We start from the raw sequence: 20,439 nt of genomic DNA on the forward strand, positions 1-20,439 counted from the left end.
GCAACAAGGCTTACCTGCTAGGCGCTAGTTGCTAGTGCACGTCCTTGTCCTGGTTTTTGTGGCTTCTTCAGTTGAACCCAGATCTTCCGTGTTCGTGCCAATGTCTCGTGCAGACCCGATTTGTAGCACCTTTCTTGCTTGACATTCTGCGCGTGGGAGATGGATATGATAGATCGGAGGGGCGAGTTGCCTTTTATCAAGCGGACAACTCTTGTCTTGAAGACTTTCTTCACCTCCTCGCCCACCATAATATCCAGAACTATCTCTTGCATCGCCAAGCTAGAATGCTGCCCGGAGACGGCATAGAACCGAATGTTCTGATCGTCCAACACCTTCCTATTGATCAAGTTTGGAAACCTCGTCTCGCCCTTAATTGTTTGGTAGTAGGGGATCACGTCTGCGATGTCGGGTGTTACTGGACTTGCCAGCATCTTCTGCTTCAGTTTCTCCACCCACTCATCAGATACTAGCCTGTGGTTGTATTTGCTTTGGATGTCAATACGGCTCACGTCGATTGTATATACTTTGTTGGAATAGTAACAAGTACTATTATCTGCGATGATTTTTGCTGCCTCTTCTTGCTCTTTCTGCTCTTTGCGGCTCTTCTTTTTGGTGGGTGTAGTGTTCGAACCCGAGGCAATGGCATCACCGAGTAGCTTCTTTTTTGGAGCAGCAGAGTCAGACGTCGGCTTGAGCTTGACCACCCTTTTCTGCTTCGGGGTAGTTTCCAGATCGACCCCCTTCCCCTTCGCTTCGCGAACTGGAGGCACTCTCAACGGCTCAATGTTGGAATATAGTTTTTGAACATCGCCGTAGGTAAGGTCCGTGGATTCCATGTGATCTTCATAGACCCGCAGCGTCTTTGAAATTGTGGGCCTCCTGGACAACCTCTCCCTAGCTCCCTCTAGGAATTCCTCATAGCCGCTGCCCCCCTCCGGGAAGCCGCTAGGATGTGTAAGGTGGATCTTGAGGGCGGACGCTGTCTCTACCACAAGTGCCAGTCCATATTCTTGCATGGAACTGCATGGAGTGTCTGTCACTTGGATGAGGATCCCCATGCATTCTTTTCTCCCACCATCTGTGTTGTACAGCATCAGATCCTCGCCTTCCATCCCGAAAGTCCAACTGGTGAGCTCCTCCCCCTTCTCTGCATCCACATTGACAGTGGCTGGAAGAAGAACGCAATTCCTCGCCTGTTCAGAAATGCACAACAATTAGAGCTGACAGATGAAAAGCTAGCAGCTGGAAATAACGTGAGGCCACACGACATTCACCACTGCATTAGATGTCTTGAGGCTGCATCCTAAGATGGCGTGAGGCTATACGCCATCTGTAACCAGACTGCACTCGAGAGCCCAATCGGTGCATGCCAATGTTGCTACTGAATGGCATGTGGCCTCATGCCATTTTCTACTTGGCCTAAAAGACTTACCATTTGAAGCCGAATGGAGGCCGTGACAATCAAGGCCGGACTCGCTGGCGAATGTGCACTGTGTGTGCAGCGGATCATAGCAGCAAGGCTACTCTGCCACTTACAGTTGGAGAGTGGCGTTGAAATCTCCCGGGACGCCAAGTGGGCTGCGTGTGGGTGGCGGAGTGGGCGGCGGAGTTGGCGGCGAAGTTACAAACTGGGTGTGTCTTGAAGTGGACGCCGATGCACACGAGCGCGATGCGAGCGCGAGTGTGATGCAAGCGCGAGTGGACGCCGATGCACACGAGAAACCTGTAGAGAAGGGAGCGTGATCGCGAGTGGGAGCGCGATGCGAGCAGGAGCGCGAGTGTGATGCGAGCGCGAGCGCTTGTGTGATGCGAGCGCGAGCGCGAGTACGAAGCAAAATGCAAAACCTAACCTCACATGCGCGAAATGTCACAACGGTTGGTAATCCCGCCACGTCATCATTCCTCGGACTTGGGCGCCACCATTAATTTCTGGATTGCCGCGCGCATGCAAGCACGCAGAATCCAAAAGAAATCCGCAACGCCATCATTCCTCGGACTGCATGCACGCGAAATCCAAAAGAAAGATCATGATTGGGATATCATTTAATACCCTCGCTATATTTATACCATGCATGATTGGATATTCCAAAGCATCTTGTATTTCCAAAAATGGCAGATGTTCAGCTAAATAAAGAAATTCTATCTGTTTCTATTTTTCTCTCAAATCAATATTATAGCGTGTGGGCTCATGCAATTTTGAACCAAAGAAACCCAAAAAACGTTGGACCCAAAATATTTTGAAAAAACCCAAAAAACCCTAAACATTTTAAACCCAAAAATCCAGGCGTCTTGTGGCGTTATTCCTTGAATGGCGTGTGGGCGCATGCCATTTTCAGGGCCAAATGCTGAATGGAGAAAAATTCCCTTTCAGTGCAAATGCTGCAAGAGGCAGATGCCGAGCACAAAGGACTGTAACTACCTCACATGACACAGATAAACTTTTCTCTATTTGGCAAAGATAAACTTTATAGCGTGTGGGCTCATGCAATTTTGAACCCAAAAAATGCACCAAAAAATTCTCGGCGTCATCTGGCGTTATCTCTTGAATGGCGTGGGGCTGCATGCCATTTTCAGGGGCACATAGGAGTATATTCTTAGGATATTCTGACATGCGCGAGATTGTTTTGAGTTTTCTGGAGATCCAACCGTTAGATCGCAACTAGATTTTACAGAATGGTATACAATGTCTTTCTTGATGACCCTGCAAAGAAGCATCTCGATCGGACACCACATGAGACCACACGAGCCTTACAATGTTTCAGGGGCATTTGCCATAGATCCGACTGTTATTTTGCTCCAAGATTTTACAGTTTGGTGTGCATTGACCTTTCCATCGACACTGCAAAGGGACATCACAATCAGATTTGGGATCACAAGAAACTAACTTCACTAACTCTGGTTTCACCAAGATGTACGTAAGGAGTTATGAAATGAAAGGACCCTCTCTATTGAAATATGTTTATGGTCCTAGGGGCATTGTGACATATCAAAGGATTTTGCATCAAGTTCTGTATTTGCATGTTTATCAAGCTACTGAATTGCTAAACCCTAAACCCTAAACCCTAAACCCTAAACATGTGGCAAATGCTGCGTGAAGAAAGATGCCCCTTCTGGGCAAATGCTGTAAGACGCAGATGCCGAGCAGATGTATCTCAGGCTAGCGAAGGGGACAAATGAAAGCTAGCTATAAACATGATGGGATGCAAATAGATTATTAGGCTGGTCCTACGAAAATCAAAAACCATAATTGAAAACATTGAAAATGCAAAAAGAAAGGTTTATAATATTTTTGAATTTTAAGCAACCAAAGGAATGTAAGTAGGGCATGTGTTTGTAAGTTTAAAAATGCCTCAACCACTTAAATTCAGAAGTAAATAAAGCTGTTTCTATTTTTGGTACAGGTAAACTTTATAGCATGTGGGCTCATGCAATTTTGAACCCAAAAATGCACCAAAAAATGCTCGACTAGCATTATTCTTTGAATGGCGTGTGGCCTTATATTGCCATAAATGGACGTACACACAGAGCATAATTATTCCTTTACACGGCGAATAATCTTGGCGCGGATCGCTGACATGGTATGGCAAAGTTCGAATCACTGACATGGCACAGCTGGATCGAGGCAAGGACATGATGTGACAAAGTTCAACCTCCGACAGCAAAGTCTAGAAGCTACTCAGTTTGAAATTTGTCAAAGGAGTCATAAGATCTGGTTTGTCAGAGGATTTGATGTGACATTCAAGCGTGTGTTATTTTTGAATTCTCGAACTCATTCCTAGGTCTATCATTTTTGTGCGCCGTGTTCTTGGTTCCGCTGAGCGCAGTGAGCGCTGCTTGTGTAAGCGGCGTTGTGGGCTGTGGTTTATTCGTCTACGAGCGGTTGCGGCATTGCGAGCGCCATTGCGGGCGGCAGTTTATGTGAGTGGCAGTTTGTGCGAGCGGCGCTACGAGCAGTTGCGGTGTTGTGAGCGGCGCTACGAGCAGTTGCGGTGTTGCGAGCGGCACTGTCTTTGGTGTGGCTACCGCTTCCTCTTGATATTCGGCACTTGTGCTTCTTGGTATGTTCACCATGGAATGGCTTAGGACCACATTTAGAAATGGCATGAGGCCACATGCCATCTTGGGCCCTTGCAATTTCATGGCTAGCGTATTGTCATGTATGTTTTTACTTGCCTGCAGCTGTGTGTATATCAAGATGGCATGAGGCCTCATTGCATCTTTGGCCCCTGCTAGCCTATTGCCATATTCCTTTTGCCTTGCTGCAACTGTATATATTTTTGTATGGGTGACTAGTCACACACACAAAAATATATACAGTTGCAGCAAGGCAAAAGGAATATAGCAACAGGCTAGCAAGGGCCAAAGATAGCGTGAGGCCTCATGCCATTAGTGGTACCACTAATGGTATGAGGGCTCATGCCAATTTTGTGAATGCAAAATTTCACGTGGGTGTCAATAGCATGTTTGAATAATGGCATGTGGCCTCATGCTATTGAGGTTGTTTGGTATGTTATGATTTAGGCCATTCTCCAATCATTTTTTGTATGGTCTTAACTTCTTTTCTGCACTTTCAGAATGGCCTTCAGGGTTGGGGAAAAGGTTTACATTTTGAATGGTGGGAAGAGAGTTGCAAAAGGGACCCTTGTGTCTATGGATCGGAACTTTGTTATACACTGTCAAAGGCTTGGGGAAGGCAATGTTGCTGTATCAGTAGAGACTGTCTTCGATGGGAATGTGGTCGCTATTGAACGAGGAGAGATGGTCGTCGGGGTAAATGTTGTTGTTGCCTTGAAAAATCTTCAGAAGAAAGCAGATGTTGGGGACAGCGCAAGTGCGACGCATGTTCCCTCCGTGGATCTTAAGAACCGTGCTACATGGATTCAGGCGAAGGTGTTTCTAAACAACCCCGAGGGGGAGGTGGTAGCTGAGGGCTTAGCCACAGTTGTCGATCCAAGAGATGCGGTTGCTAATCAAGAATTGGGCTGGGATGATATTGGAGTTGCGATTTTAGAGGTTGTTGACACAGAAGAAAACAGTCTGACTATTGGAAGCATTGTGCGGTGGAAATTGAGGCACTTAGTGTTTGAGAATGTGAAGGATTCACAATCAAACACCACTACAACTGATGACAGAACATCTCTTCATGGGAAAAGAAAGTACACCTTCCTAAAGTGCAGCCAAAGGGATCTGAGCAACGAACCGAAAAGGCAAAAAATGGCGATGGAGGTTCGAATGGTCTCGACAGTTGCTTGTTGCAAGAGGAGGTGCTGTCAACATGCTGATTGGGATGCTATTGAAGAGGAGAGAGCAAGATACAAGACATTGTCCTGGAAGGCAGCTCGCAATTTTGTGTATGAGGCATTACGGTCATCTGTTGATGCTTCAGAACATCAGGTGGGGGGCATGGTCTTCCAGAGGGGTTTGGTTTGCATGAAGGCATGGAGAATCATTTATGAAGTCCCTCGAACCACATTCTACAGAATCAAAACTGAGTTCGAGGAACAAAGGGTTCAACAGGCAGTCCAATGTCCTCACCCTCCCACAACTCTACGATGAATTCCAAAATTGCATCAAAGGCACTGTTGAAGCTGCACTTCTGACAGAGGTTCCAGACTTTAAGGGGTTTGTAAGAGGCTATATCAGGGACGGATCCGAAACGCTGATTGGCCACTCCAAGCCTCTTCAGTTTCATTTCAGCATGCGTGACGATGCTCCAGTGATGAGGTACAAGATGAGAGAATGGGGCACAGTGTGGCTGCCAGTGGACGGCATTGAACTCTTCAAGAGAGATCCCATAACTGGGGAACCTATGATTCCTCAGGGTTCCCCACGACTGATGCACCCGGATGGACTCAAAGACCAGGAAACTATAGTGGCCGGGATTAGACAGCATATTGCCTTCTGGAAGAGGGGGTTGGTGTTTGGTGGAGAATCCTATTTTCAGAGGTGCAAGCCTTTGCTCGAATACTGGGAGAAGATTATATCTGCTATCCAAAATGGGCCGGTTGTATATGAAGAATTGGAAGAGTCCTTTTGGCCAGAACCCAGAGCACCAGATAGTAGTGGAACAATGTCCTCTGGAAATGCAGTGACAGATAACGATGTTGAGGATCACTATTGTGGGCCGAGGAACAAGAAGCCGGATTCAGCATTCAATCCAGTACAGGTCTGCAAAGGAATGGTCGTGCTTGTCAGACCCAGTAATAAAAAACAAATGATATGGGTGGGGCGCTGCATCATTGATGCAGAGGAGGACGCGGAAACTAACTCCTTCAATGTAACTGTGGAGTGGTTCAAGCCAAGTTCCGGATATACAAAGGATTGCCTAGAAAAGAGATGGGTGCTGAATCCAAGGGATCCCAGCATGAGCATATCGGTGGATAATGTTGTGCATGGTTGGATGCGGAAGCAGAGTGCCACCATCACCTTGCCAGACCATGCAAGAGATGCAGCAAGAGCATTCATAACCCGGGTTCAAGGTGAGATTCATTAATATTCCTTTACTAAGTTTCTAATGTATTTTATTTCAAGGTGAACAATCCGAATCTGAATCAGAGGAGGCGTGATGGCATGTGGCCTGAGATGATGTGACATATGCATTTACCAATCACACGTGCATAAATCTAATAATATGGCGTGTGGCCCATATTAATGGCACATAAACCCATATTGTGGGCTTATGTGCTTTATGTACCATCATTCCCTTGCAGCGTGTGTGTTGATTTCCTTTTATAACACAACGAACTCCATATTTTAGGGTGAAGAGCGTTCTCATGGCAAGCACAAAATCTGTAAGTGAGGCAGAAAAGGAGACAGAGAAGGAGATAGGTGAAGATGTAGAATATATAAGTCTTCCAAACTCCCCGTACTATACTCCAGGTGATCATTTTTCTGAACAAACGGCAACATTAACAACTATCGAGAACGCCCCAGTAACGTCAGAGACAACAATCCAAAGCAAAACAATTGACCCGGAGAAGGATGATAGTACCGCTGAGAGTACCAAAAAGGAGGTGTCCACTAGCGCTTAGGCTTATAATGGCGTGTGCCCTCATGCCATTTACTTGATCACCAAATACCTTTTTCCCTTTGCACTAGTATATCTTAATACCGGTCTGAGAAATAGAATGGCATGTGCCCTCAGGCCTTTTACTAAATCACCTTTGAAAGAAATGCAAGCCTCTATGTCGTAAAAAAAAGGTACTAGAGAAATTCCTTAATAATATGAATGTTATTTAGTTTCATGAAAATACACTAAGGGTCAAATGAGTTAAATGACTTCTCCAGACTAGCAATACCTCTTGCTACACCTTCACAATTAGATTCGTTAGAAAAAGATAACATTGAATAATATCTAAATGTTCTCACCATTAAGTGATATGTCTGGCTAATAGGAATGACGTTCATCTTGGAAAGCTCACCACACGCTCAATGAACAAACAAATAGTGTGTGCGCGCATGCCATCGCTCTTCTTTAGCTTCAGATTCGGCTTGTTCACCTTGACAATGAGATTTATTATACAACCAGATAGACTCAGTCTGGACATAAAGTCACCGCACTAGTCACCATGCCCCAGATATGTCTAGCCCCTGGACAAAAAACATATAATTTCACGTCATTTTCAAATACTTGAAAATTTGTACCTAGTCCCATTTTACTGAATAAATCCCACTTTAACGAAATAGAGCATCTTAAGGAACTCAAGATCAATTCATTTACAGGAATACATGCATTTTTACCTTTGGGTCAACTTCCGGCTGATCCCACTTGGTAGCCTGAGGTTCTTGGTGTTCAGCCACACCTTCTCCCCAGCTTGGAACTCTATTTCCCGACACTTCTGGTTTGTGTACTTGGTTTGCCTTTGTTGAGCCCGTTCCAAGGAATCCCTCACCAGATTCCAAATGTTGAGTCTTTCCACCGTGAATGCCTCCACTGCGGGTAACTCTCCATGGTACTCGGCCACGCCGAGTTCCATAGGACCTTCAATAGCTCGCCCATTGATGACTTCCCATGGACTCACACTGATGCTCGAATGTGGTGAGTTGTTATAACACATTTCCGCAAGTCCTAAATGACTTACCCAATCAGTCTGGTCTCCTGAGACATAGCATCGCAAATAATCCTCCAGCTGCCTATTCACCCTTTCCGTTTGTCTGTCTGTCAAGCAGTGTTAGTGCCATCAAACTTGACTTAATACCTATTACCTGTTTGTGGGTGGTAGGCTGTGCTGAATTTCAACTTGGTGCGATACTATTCCAGGAGTGTTCTCCAGAACCTACTGGTGAAAATCTTATCTCGATCTGAGATTATCTCTTTTGGCCTTCTCTGCACTCGAACCACTTGTTCAAAGAATAGCTTCACCACACCTTCTGCATCCACTTCCATTATGGTGGGTATGAAATGTGCCATCTTCGAAAATCGATCCACCACCACGAATATCGCATCAAATCCCTCGTTTGGGGGGAATCCCGTGATGAAGTCCATCGTAAGACATTTCTACGGACGATCTGGAATTGGGATGCTTTGTAACAAGCCCCCATTAGCCTTAGTCACAGCTTTGACCTGCTGACATGTTGGGCATGTCTTTACCTAGTCTTGGACATCCTTAGCCATATCTAGCCAGTGGTACTTCCTCTTGAGTAAGCCCATTGTCTTGGGTACTCCGCCGTGTCCCGCAAGAGGTCCATCGTGACACTCTTCTAAGGCTACCTTCCGTAGTTCCCCTTCTAGAATAGACACCCTTGTTTGCTTGTAATATATGAGTCCGTTGTGTTCCACATAGCCCGTTTTCTCTTCCATTGGTAGCTCACCTCTCTGGTGAGCTTCCCGTGCCTCTAGATTCCTCAGCAACACTTCTTGTGCTAAACCATCATTCTCATATGCAGTCCACACATCGTCCCAAAAGGTTGTTGTTGTGCTGGATATCGCCAACTTCAAGCTCACTTTTCGACTTAGTGCATCTGCCACGATGTTGCTCTTCCCAGGCTTGTACCGAATCTCGCAATCAAACTCGGCCAAAGCATTGGCCCACTGACCTTGTTTCCCTCTTGGGTCGGGCTGTGACAAGAAGTGTTTCGTTGCCACATTGTCCATGTAAACCTTGAAGTGTCTCCCAAGGTAGTGTCGCCACTCCTTAAGCGCCCTTACCACCGCAAACAATTCCTTCTCGTGGGCAGGCCACTTCCGTTGAGCCTTGTCCAACTTCTTCGAGAAGAACGCTACTAGATGGTTGTCTTGCTTCAAAACTGCACCCAACGCAAAGTCTGAAGCATCCGTTTCTACCTCAAAGTCTTTACCAAAGTCTGGTAACGTCAATACGGGAGCCTTCCTCAACTTCCCCTTGAGGTGGACGAATGCCGCCTCGCATTCCGCTGTCTATACCATCTTCCCTTTTCCTGTTTGGTCCGTTAAGGGCAGGGCTACTCTCGAATAGTGTCTGATAAGCTTTTGATAGTAGTTGCATAGCCCTAAGAATGCCCTTAACTTGTGTACATTCAATGGTCACTCCCAATCTTGGATCGCTTGGACCTTCTCAGGGTCCACCTTGAGCCCGTCCTTGCCCACCACATGCTCGAGAAACTTTACCTTTTGTTGAGCAAAGTCACATTTGCTCTCTTTAGCATACAGCTGGTGTTCCCTTAGTTTCTCAAACACCTTCGTCAAGTGTTTGGCATGCTCCTATAGCGTTTCGCTATAGATCAGGATGTCGTTAATATAGACGACCACGAAGTGATCCAGATAGGGTACAAAGATATGGTTCATCAACACCGAAAACATTGCCGGCGCATTGCATAGCCCGAAGGGCATCACCAGAAACTCAAAGCTCCCATACCTCGTTCGACAGGTTCTCTTCTCAACATCTTCCTCTGCTACCCTGATCTGGTAGTATCCTGACCTTAAGTCAATCGTTGAGAAGTATTTTGCCTTTCCCAACCTATCGAACAGGTCCTCAATCCTTGGCAAAGGGTACTTGTTCTTCTTTGTATACTTGTTGAGTAACCGGTAGTTTATGCACATGCGCATAGATCCATCTTTCTTTTTCACAAGTAGCACCAGTGCCTCATATGGCGACTTGCTCAGCCTAACATACCCTTTGTCCACCAACTCCTCTAGTTGGCGCTTGAGCTCCTCGAGTTCCTTTTCATTCAAACGATAGGGGGGACGAACCACCACCTCAGCACCCTCGACTAACTCAATCTTATGTTCTATCAGTTGTGCGGGGGGCAACCCTGCCAGTAGCTCCTCTGGCATAGTATCCTAAAATTGGTCCAACACCCGCTAGATCACCAAAGGTACTTCTTCCGTTCCTGTCTTTTTATCACTCCTCACCGAGAGTAAGCACAAAAATGCTGCTTTGGTCCCTTTAGTGAGTTGTCCTCTCGTGCACACCAGGTTTAAGCATGAATCTTTGGCCTTGCATTGCCCCACCTTTAGATCCTAGGCCTCCACGAACCAATTGAACCAATCCATCCCGAAGATCACGTCAAATCCCGCCATGTCCAACACAGTGAAATCCATGTCTACTTTCCATGTCCCTACTTCGACTCTCGCTTGTCGAAATACCTCATCGGTGCTTTGGCTACCTTGAACAAACTCTATAGTCCTTGGTTCGCCCAGCCGCTGCACCGTTAGTCCGACTTGCCGGACTATGTCTGCAGCCACAAAATTATCCGAAGCACCCGTGTCAATAAGGATCTTAACAAAGCTACCCCCGAGCTTCCCTCGGAGGGCTAGTAGATGTCGCAAACAACTCTCTACCAAAGTTGCTCGTGTAATGAGTAACATTGAGCTAGGGTCTGGATCACATACTTTAGTTTGGACTTCACTCGACTTAATGGCCATATTGGCTCTAGCCTTCTTCGGGTAGAAACATTCCTTCGAAAAGTGTCCTGCTTCACCGCAGTTGTAGCATATGTTGTTTCCCACGCTGCTAAATAACTTGACCTTCTTATCCGTGGGTTTGTCTCTTTTTGCTTGACTCCCCCATGTACTCGCTCGCTAGCCACTGGATTTGCCTTTCCGGAACCCCGAGGACTCATTCTTAGAGAAACTCTTCTTGAATTTCCCCTTACTATACATTCCCCTTGGTTTAGCCCCTTTGCTAAATGTGGACCCCGACCCCATCGCGTTCCCCTTTCGAAGGTTATTGTTGAAATGCACCTTGATGGCCGCATCCAACACTTCCTTGTAGTTGGTCAAGTTCCAGCGCATCATCTCACCGCGAGCCTAGGTTTGCAAACCTGATATGAAGGCATGGAACACATCCATATCCCCCATATCCATGACAAGTATCTTCTTTGTTCACATACTCCTGAATGGTTCCGATCTGCTTCAGCTACTCAGCTCGTCTCTCAAATGCAGAGTAGCATTCGAAGGAACGTAAGTTGCACGGATCCTCACCTTCATCATGTCCCAAGTGGCCACCGGTCCTTTGTTCGCCTCCGTCATTCTCCACCAAGACTTGACATTATCTGCCAAGTATGGTTTTGCACATGGGACCTTCTCCGAGCTCGGTAATCGCAACGCTCGGAAGTAGTCCTCCATATCGTAAAACCAATCCTCCACTACCTTATAGTCATTCACTCCCTTGAAGATCGGTGGGGGCTTTGGTTTGTACTTGGGCACTGCTTGTGGGACTAATTCCACTTCGGTCTGTTCGACCTTGTTTAGTTTTGCCTCAGTCCCTGCCGAAGGGTCCGCACCTTCTGGGCTGCTAGCATCCGCAGTCTTTTGCCTTTTCTTCCGCTTCTCATCACGCTTTAGCTTGCGCACGAAAGTCTCCAGAAGGGTATTGGTCTGTGCCAATTGTCCTTCTAGAACGTCCAATCAAGCCTTGATGACCGAACCTCACCACCGGACTCCTATTTGGAAGTTTTCTCACTGGAGTCTTCCTCATGCAAGGATTCCTCATCCATAGCCTCTTGTTCGACTAAAGGCTCCAGCTCTGGAGGAGGTTCCGTCTCTGCCTTGGTTCGTTTTCGCCCTGCATTTGCCATCTCTTAGCAATCCGCCTCTATCTTTCGCTAGAATTGAGGAAAAGGCTCCGATACCAAATTGTAAGCCATAAATTTTTCCTTTCTAATTTGCCAACTTACCTTGTCTACCCGTCCAACACTACCTTGGCTTTTGCTAAGTTCCCTCGCCAAGGTTCTTGCCTATGGTACCAGCTTCTACTTGGGCCTACTTGGTTTCAGCTACTCACTGCACGAGTAACGGAGCGTTAGCCATCCATCCACGGATACTATTTGTCAAGCATACTTGATCTGGCTAGAGAAACTCATTTGCTGACTTGCACTTGCTAGTGTTGGGAACCCCCTCGATATTGAGTCTAGTCCCTCAATATTTTTATATGATAGCTTACCATGTCCGCCAAACACCCTTGCTATCATACCCTTTGTGTTAGTCTCATTTCGGTCCTAAATGCTATTTGTGGAAAGTGTCTAGATTCACTCATTTGGCATATTTACGGAATGTAAAGATCGGCTTGAACACAATTGTGTTCATTCCGTGTCCAAATTTACAATCTAGGGACATTCTATATTTAGTAAATTTCGAGCTTATCACAGAGACTAACTCCTAGTACTAAGGGTGGCTTGGGGTGAAAGCCCAAAGCATGCGTTCCTCAAAGGGGGGGGGGGGGGGGGGGGGCTGTGGGGGGTTCTAAATATATAGTAGGGATAATGAATAGGTCGGGCATGGTCTAGCCTGAGGCATAGTCTAGCTCCCACTTGCATGTTTGTCCTTGTTCTACGTTTGGCTTGGGTCTAACCATGCTAGCTGGTGGAGTACCCATGTCCTCGCGTTAAGCCACCGATATGCAGAAATAGCGCCAAACTCCATTTGGCTCCATTTTGCGTGCTGGTCCTGGCGTTGGGATGCTGAATATTCTAGGATACTCTAGGACTATTCCAAGTTGCTCTATGTTCCTGTCCCTTTGCTCCTTGAACTGTATGCTCGAGAGTCGTTCTGTGCTCTAGCACTATCGCTCCTTATCTCCATACTTGGGAGTTTGGCACCCTTCCTTCATTCTATAGCCCAAGGCCCTAAAACTCAGGTTCCATACTATTATCCTTTGGACATGTGGCATGTGACATATGGTATGTGACATGTGGCACATAGAGGGTTTAGGTTCCACTTCGTGGTTATCCTATGGTAAATCACCATAAAATAAAGGGTAAAACCACATATGTTATAATTATCGCATACTGTCACTATGAAAGCCATCAATGAAGTAGGATTTATTTGGATCTGGATCCTTTGTTAGAACACAGCTAACCAAGCAAATAAGCTTCTCAATATAGTCCTTGAGCATCATTTTCCCTTCCTGGAAATGTCAAATTTTTGTGCAAGCATTCTTCACGTCATAGTGAGGGGCAAAACATAAATGAAAAGTAATTTAAAACTCATCTATAGTAGACACTGATGGTTTTTTATCCGCAATACAATACTCCTTAAGCCAATTCCACTATTGAAGACTTACATCATGCAAAATCATTACAATAACCACTAAAGCCTCTACATCTTGAGTTCCTCTAACAACCAAGAACTTCTTCACATTGGCTAGCCAAGTTAAACACTCGTCCACACCACTATCACTGGAAAAGGTTGGAATCTTGAGTTGATCTATTAAGGAAGGTTTACTTAGAGCACCACCATGTCTAGCCGTGAGTGCCTCAACACACTTATGCATGGTATCCATCATGTCATACATCTCGTCTTGCATCTTTTGCTGATTTTGATTAAGGGCTCACAACTCATGAATAAAATCTTGAATGGTCCAAATCTCTACAACTCCATTAGCACCATCATCAACACTACTATCGACAATAGGATTTTAGCATTTAGCTTGGTCTGCCATTGCAACCAACTCCTCTGATACCAATGTTATGATCCAGCGCAAAAAGAAAAAGATCTAGTCTCCCTAAAGTATACTGCATCTCTTCTTGAAGTTCTTCACCACCTAACCACCCCTAAGCTACCTCAAAAGCTCCATTATGCTGCCACTCCACTATGAGCCCTAGGGTAGGATAAGTTCCTTACCCTAACATGGATTAATATACCCTTGAGCTTCACTTTGACTGACATTGACCACATGGTCAAAGCTGGTGCCTAACAGTAGGGCTGATCCACTAAAGCAGTTCCAAATTAGGATAAATGGTAAAATACATAGCTATAACAACCTCTCTATATAAGCAACAAATATCGATAAGGAGAGAGATGCTCACCTCTCTCTTCTCTTAATCATAAAAGCTGACCTCGAGAGAAGAGAGATATGCTAATCAGATCTGGATATTCTGCTTGTATGGCAGTAGTTCTCTTTGTCCTCACTCAAAAAATAAGTGAGAGAGTAGCTCAAAAAATGCTAAGTCTTGAACTGGATCCACTATAGAACTGGATCATCCTTTCCTCTCTCTCTCTCTCAATAAGCTCTTACTAAGATTGGGATACCAAGAATTACAAAGATCTTGTTGAGATCCAGGGTCTAGAAGCTTAGTCTGGAAGCTTGATTTCAAGGCTGAAGCTCAACAGTTTCATCCTCTGCACTCTCTCTGCTTGTCAATCAACAACACCTCCTTCCCTGATTGCAAATCTCCAAACATGTTTGGCACCCATGTATTATCTCCTGTAACAGCTACAATATGCTCTCATCTGCGACACTATAGCGAGCTTGGTTTTACAATTTCCAATGTGATTGCCACATCTCACTCCAGCTCATCATGCCATGTAAAGTGGCTATTGGCTGCTGTCGGCGATAGGCCACATGGCTACAGTTCTCCCAGAAGACCTGAGCACAAGATTGGATCATCCCATTCCTCAATGATCTGGGAAAGAGACCAGCTCATCTGAACTACTAATAAGCTCAGTCTTGGAGCTCTTGGACTGACCTGAGACCTTAATCATGAGTCTCTCCCTGGTCTTAGATATGCCCATAAGTGTTAATGACTAAAGTGACTCCATCGACTGATTGGGTGGCTCACTCACTGGGGCCGGCTCACCACCACCACCATGTCTTTCAACATGAGCTCTAAGTAGTTATGTACAACTCAACGGAACATGACATATGACTCGATGGCTCACTAAATGTCCAGCCCACTAGAGAATTTAGTTATTCTATTGTGAGATCTAGTATTTATCTCACAGCTTCTATGGGCATTCATTTCTCTCTTTACGTTGTCCATGAGGAATTTGGAGCTTTCTTGCCCCTTCTTGGTCCACATTTTTGTAACTGAGGGATAGATTGGGTCTGGAGCTTTCCAAAGAGTCCTCTCTTGCTCAATTTCATAGCTTGGAGCTAGATTTTTGGTTTACAAAGTGGGGTAAATTCTCTGTCCTGGCTCTTGTTAATTCAATGGCTGGATAATAAATCCTTGTTCCTCCTGACACATCTACATAGAGTTTCAGCCCTCATCACATGTTGAGCACTTAGTGGAGGTGATTGTTGAGTTTTCTCTAAACATAGCTAGTCACTCCATTGTGCCAATGTTGTTGATGATCTTCAGAATGCTGGTAAAATATAAATATAAAACAAAAATATAAATACAGTAAAAACTAAGTTCCAATGCCTAGTCCCCTTATAGTTGATGTAGCACTATTTAATTTGATGTAGCCAGTTTTACAATGTTTATGATGCATCCCTCTTGATCTTTGGTGATTCTTGGGTGGCTACTAGATCAGGTTCATCACCTTCTATAAGCTCATTGGGGTTGAGCAATAGACTACTAAACATTTTCCATCTCAAGGCATTTTTAATTTATGCCCATATGAATAAGGAGTAGTTCCTTAGGGTGGGGTTCCATACTCCACCCACCTGGAAATTTCTCCTCCCCCCCCCCCCTCCAGAAACAACTTTCCCCTCCTTTTTTTTAAAATGGTTACATTACATGTAACCCTCTTTTTTATATGCCACATAAGGCTACACATTAGCTTCTTTTTTTCCACATCATAATGGATTAGGATGCCATTTTTTTTTACCCTAAATTGAGTGCATAGCATGCCATAGCTTGGCAATTCTTCCTTGGCAATCATTTCCCATGCTGTAGAGATTGTGATGAGGTACTTAAATTTGGTAGAGTTGTTCTTTCTGGAGGAGGACATGATCTTAGTTCCAGTTTCAAGAAAGCTTTTATTCATTCGAATGGTGGAGGAAGCGATTGCTATAGTGCTTTCTATGCGATGTCCTACTGCAACTTCATTTATTAAAAGAGTGATCACTAAAAAGGAGCTCCTAGGGCTATTGATTGGTGTGGATTACATCAAGCCAAGAAGTCTCCACTGGCGGTATCAAATAAAGCTTCAGGTTCTCCATATAAATCCACAAAGATTCAGAGAAGTTTTTTAGTATCTACATTCACTTTTCTTTGTGATGAGCTTGCTCCAAAATTGGCCAGGAGGCCTCCTCCAGATTTGGCAGAAATACCAAAGTAGCACTTACTATTTCAAAGCAAGTAGCTATTGCTTTGAAATGCTTGGTATTCGGGGATACATGGCAAATAATTGGTGATGCATTTAGAGTGGCTTCATGCACTCAAGCTTGTCTATGCTAATTTAGGTATTCATTGCTTGAGCATGAAGGACTAATGATCCATTGCAAATGAGGAGGGAATAAATGAAGTTATAGCATGATTTCAGAGATTGCATGGATTCCCAAATTGTTGTGGTGCAATGGATTACACTCATATGGCAATTGAGCTCCTAGGATCAGAGGATGCAATAGATTGGTATGCTAGGGCAAAAACGTACTACTCAATGGTAGTTCAAGTTGTGGTAGACAATAAAACTTCATTCCTTGATATAACAATAGGGATAGTAGGTAGTGTTCCAGATAGACAAGTTTGGAATTCTAGTGGTTTGAAGAAGGCATAGATAGAGAAGAAGTGTTTATGTGGTCCAATGTAGCACACAGAGTTTAGGGACATTCCATTGTATATCATTGCTGACAGAGGATAAGAGTATGCTTTACTGGTTTTGGTCTTATATCCAAACAAGTTTCATGGCAAAGAGCAATAAAACTTTCTTCATTCTTCTATGAGGATTGTTGTCAAGCAATCTTTTAGAATTTTAAAGAGGTAATGGAAATTGCTTGGTTAGAAGGGATTTAAAGGACATCTAGGCATCCTTGCGAATAACATCATGTCTTGCTGTGTGCTGCATACCTTGATGATCACAAGGAATGACAGGTTCATGGAAAATTTTGACCACAATAGATCTAACTACAATGCAGACTACCTTCCACAAAGGTCTCTTTGTTCAGTTAAAGATGGCATAGCATTAAGAGACACTGTGGAAAATTTTGTAGAAAGCTTGGAGTGACAGTACTATTGTACTTTATTCAATACAATGTTTTTGAATGAACTTCCATGTTTTTGCATGAATTGGCCTGGATCAAGCTCAAAAAGAAGAAAAGTAGTATCACAAGCATAACATTTTTCTTCCTTCCCAAGTCGTGATGGATGGTGGATCAATCAATGTGTTACTTCTGGGTTGTAGCCTCAGAGGCTCGCTTTGCTGCTGCTCTGATCATAGCCTGGAAACTTTACAGAAAAACATGTGCTAAAAACCTGTACCAAAAGAGAGAAAGAATAAGAGTGAAAGAGAAAGGAAGAGTGGAGTGGATGCTCACTGCTATGCTTGCTTGACTTGATTTTGCACTCTACTGTAGCTAAACACAAACAAACACATAGAGAATAAGAAAGAAGAATGACTCAAGTCCCTCAATCCCCAAGAAGGCTCTCAAAAAAGGTCATGAACAAGGATAGGCCTGGCATTGCTTGAGTGCTTTGGATCTTAAGCATGTGAAGGTGCATTGATGATGGAAGGCCGGAGTATAAAAAAGATAGGGATAAGGTTTTAGTGCTACCTTTAACTAGTCTTATGTGGTGGCAATTGCCACTTCTTCCTGTTCCTGAGTCTTAAGATTTGAGTCTAGAGACTCAGGATGATGCTTCTAAATGCACGGTTGACCATGTGCACTATAGGAGAATTTTCCTTGCTTAAATCTGTAACATCAGTATTTTTCTCCACATCCACATCCCTCGCTATCTCAACTGGAGGAGATATTGGAGGTGGTGGATTAATGGCAAGGTGAGGGGCAGGATTTTCTTGAGCAATGTAATACTCATAGATGCGCTGCAAAAAGATGAGGACTCCTGTCTTCACTTGCCTTCCCTTGAGCTACTCCACTATGAATTAGAAGAACGCTTGCCAAGTACAGGATGTCAAACAACACTTCTTGCCAGCACAGTGAGCATAGTCAGTGGTGTGGCATTGATAGTGACTTTCAATGTACTGTCTCAACATGTAGTGTCTAAGATGTTTGATATGCTTTTGGCTGCATTTAAACTTTCCATAACTGGACTTCTACATGCACTTTTCTAGGTAATCCATCAAAGGCCACACTAATAGGCAGACTCCTACAGACAGAGCAAATACAGCTTTATCTCATCCAACCTAGCTTTTATAGGACCCTATCTCCAAAAGATCTTTGCATGGCTCTTTGAGTCAGTCCCATGCTTAAACATGCACATTTATCTATCCATCATTTTCTTTTCTTGTTCTGGTGGAAAGCTTAGTTTTTTCTGTGTGGTTTCTTTCTTGCCAGGTTTAGAAGGATAAAACATTGGAGACAGCTGGTTTTAATGCCATTGCATTAACAAGAACCGCTTTAAAGAACTAAAATTAACATTTTTTTGTTTTTATATAATGTGTATTATGTCAAAATTTACTTGCTTATCTCCTTATATTATGACCAGTCTGGATTTATATTTTCAGAAATATAATGGGAAAAAGAGAATTTATATCAGTTTTCTTTTGTGAAACATGCACATCGGACCTAGGAGAAAATTCTATATCTGCTGAACATATTTGAAGAGCTAAATTACTCATATGGGACAAGATAAACATGGTAACTACTCATGCTTTGTGTGACATCAAGAATTGTGACACAAATTTTAGTGGTATCACATTTGGTGACAGGGGGAGACTTTAGGCAAACCTTACCTGTTCTTAAAAGAGCTTGCCACACACAAATTATTCAAAATAGTGTTAAATCCTCACCAATATGGTCTAAACTCCTAAAGTTCTCATTTTATATAACCTCCCAAGACATTCAGAGTACCACTAACATCCACTACTAGAGAACAATTGATAGATAATGTGTTGGAAAAACACATAGAGACAAGCAAAAAAAGCCTATTTTGAAAGGCTATTCTCACAATTTTAAATGACCTCTCTCTACAAGTAAATGACTAAGTCCTTTCAAGAATGAGCAAAAATAACATACAAGAGAATTGATGTTGTAGAAATAGAATCAAATGAGAAGATCATTGACTATCCTATGGAGTTCTTAAACTTGGTGACACTGTTGGAATGCCTCCACATAAGCTAAACATAAAAATCAGCTGTATCATAATGCTCTTACATAATATTAACACAAATAAACTACCATAACGAAGGCTTTACCAAACGTCATTGAAGTTAAAATTTTACACAATGATATGCAGGTAAAAAAAAAAAGGAATCTCTTTGAAACCAAAAAAAATGGAGATATGCCATTCATTGTAAAATGGTAGTAGTTCTCTGTAAGGCTTGCATTCTCTGTTACAATTTGCAAATCATAAAGACAAACACTGTAAAATATAAAGATATTCTTGCCAAGACAAGATTTTTTACCATGGTCAACTTTATGTTGCACTCTCAAGGGGAACATCAAAGACACAAATGTCTGTAGAACAATGTGAGAGATAAGGTTTTCTACAAAATAAAATTGTGTACACAATAAAACATAGTCTATAAAGAAATTCTTTAAAATGATAATATTAAATAAAACATAACTACTATCTCTGCCAGCAGAGCTGGATTCCTTGCTAGTATATATATCAAGATCACCTCCATGAACAATAGCAATAAGCACTTTTACTTGGTTTGCAATGCCAATGGTGGTGGTTTTTTTTATTTTTTTTATCAATGTTTACTAAAGTCTTGCGTATTGGATAAAATAAGTGGCTGGTCTTTAGGCTAGCCAGAACGTGAAAAACACAAATTTGCCCTCCCATTGGTCCATGTGTTTCCGACGTCACCATCTTCCTCGTGATGAATTACAAAGTGTTAAAATTCCAGCTGCAACTGATTCCCAGCTCGAAATCAGTGACACTGATTTTAAGGAAGGACGTTAGGTCTCATTTAAAAGACCACCTAAAACATTCTAACACAACCTCTGGCAAGATTAACACCAAGGAAGGGCACTATCCCTTGAATACTCTCCCATGAAGAGGTCCTCCCCAAACTCATTAAGTTGGAATGAACCAGAAAAAGCATGGAGAAACAAATTTTCTAAGATGAGTCATTTAGAATGAAAACCCTTAGAACTTTAAACATCTTATACACAGGTATTCAATGACGTTAGTTCCAGTGCCTGGGTAACACAAAAGAGAACTGTAAGT

Source organism: Selaginella moellendorffii, unplaced genomic scaffold (genome assembly GCF_000143415.4).
Source record: "Selaginella moellendorffii unplaced genomic scaffold, v1.0 SELMOscaffold_156, whole genome shotgun sequence".
Lineage (NCBI taxonomy): Eukaryota > Viridiplantae > Streptophyta > Lycopodiopsida > Selaginellales > Selaginellaceae > Selaginella > Selaginella moellendorffii.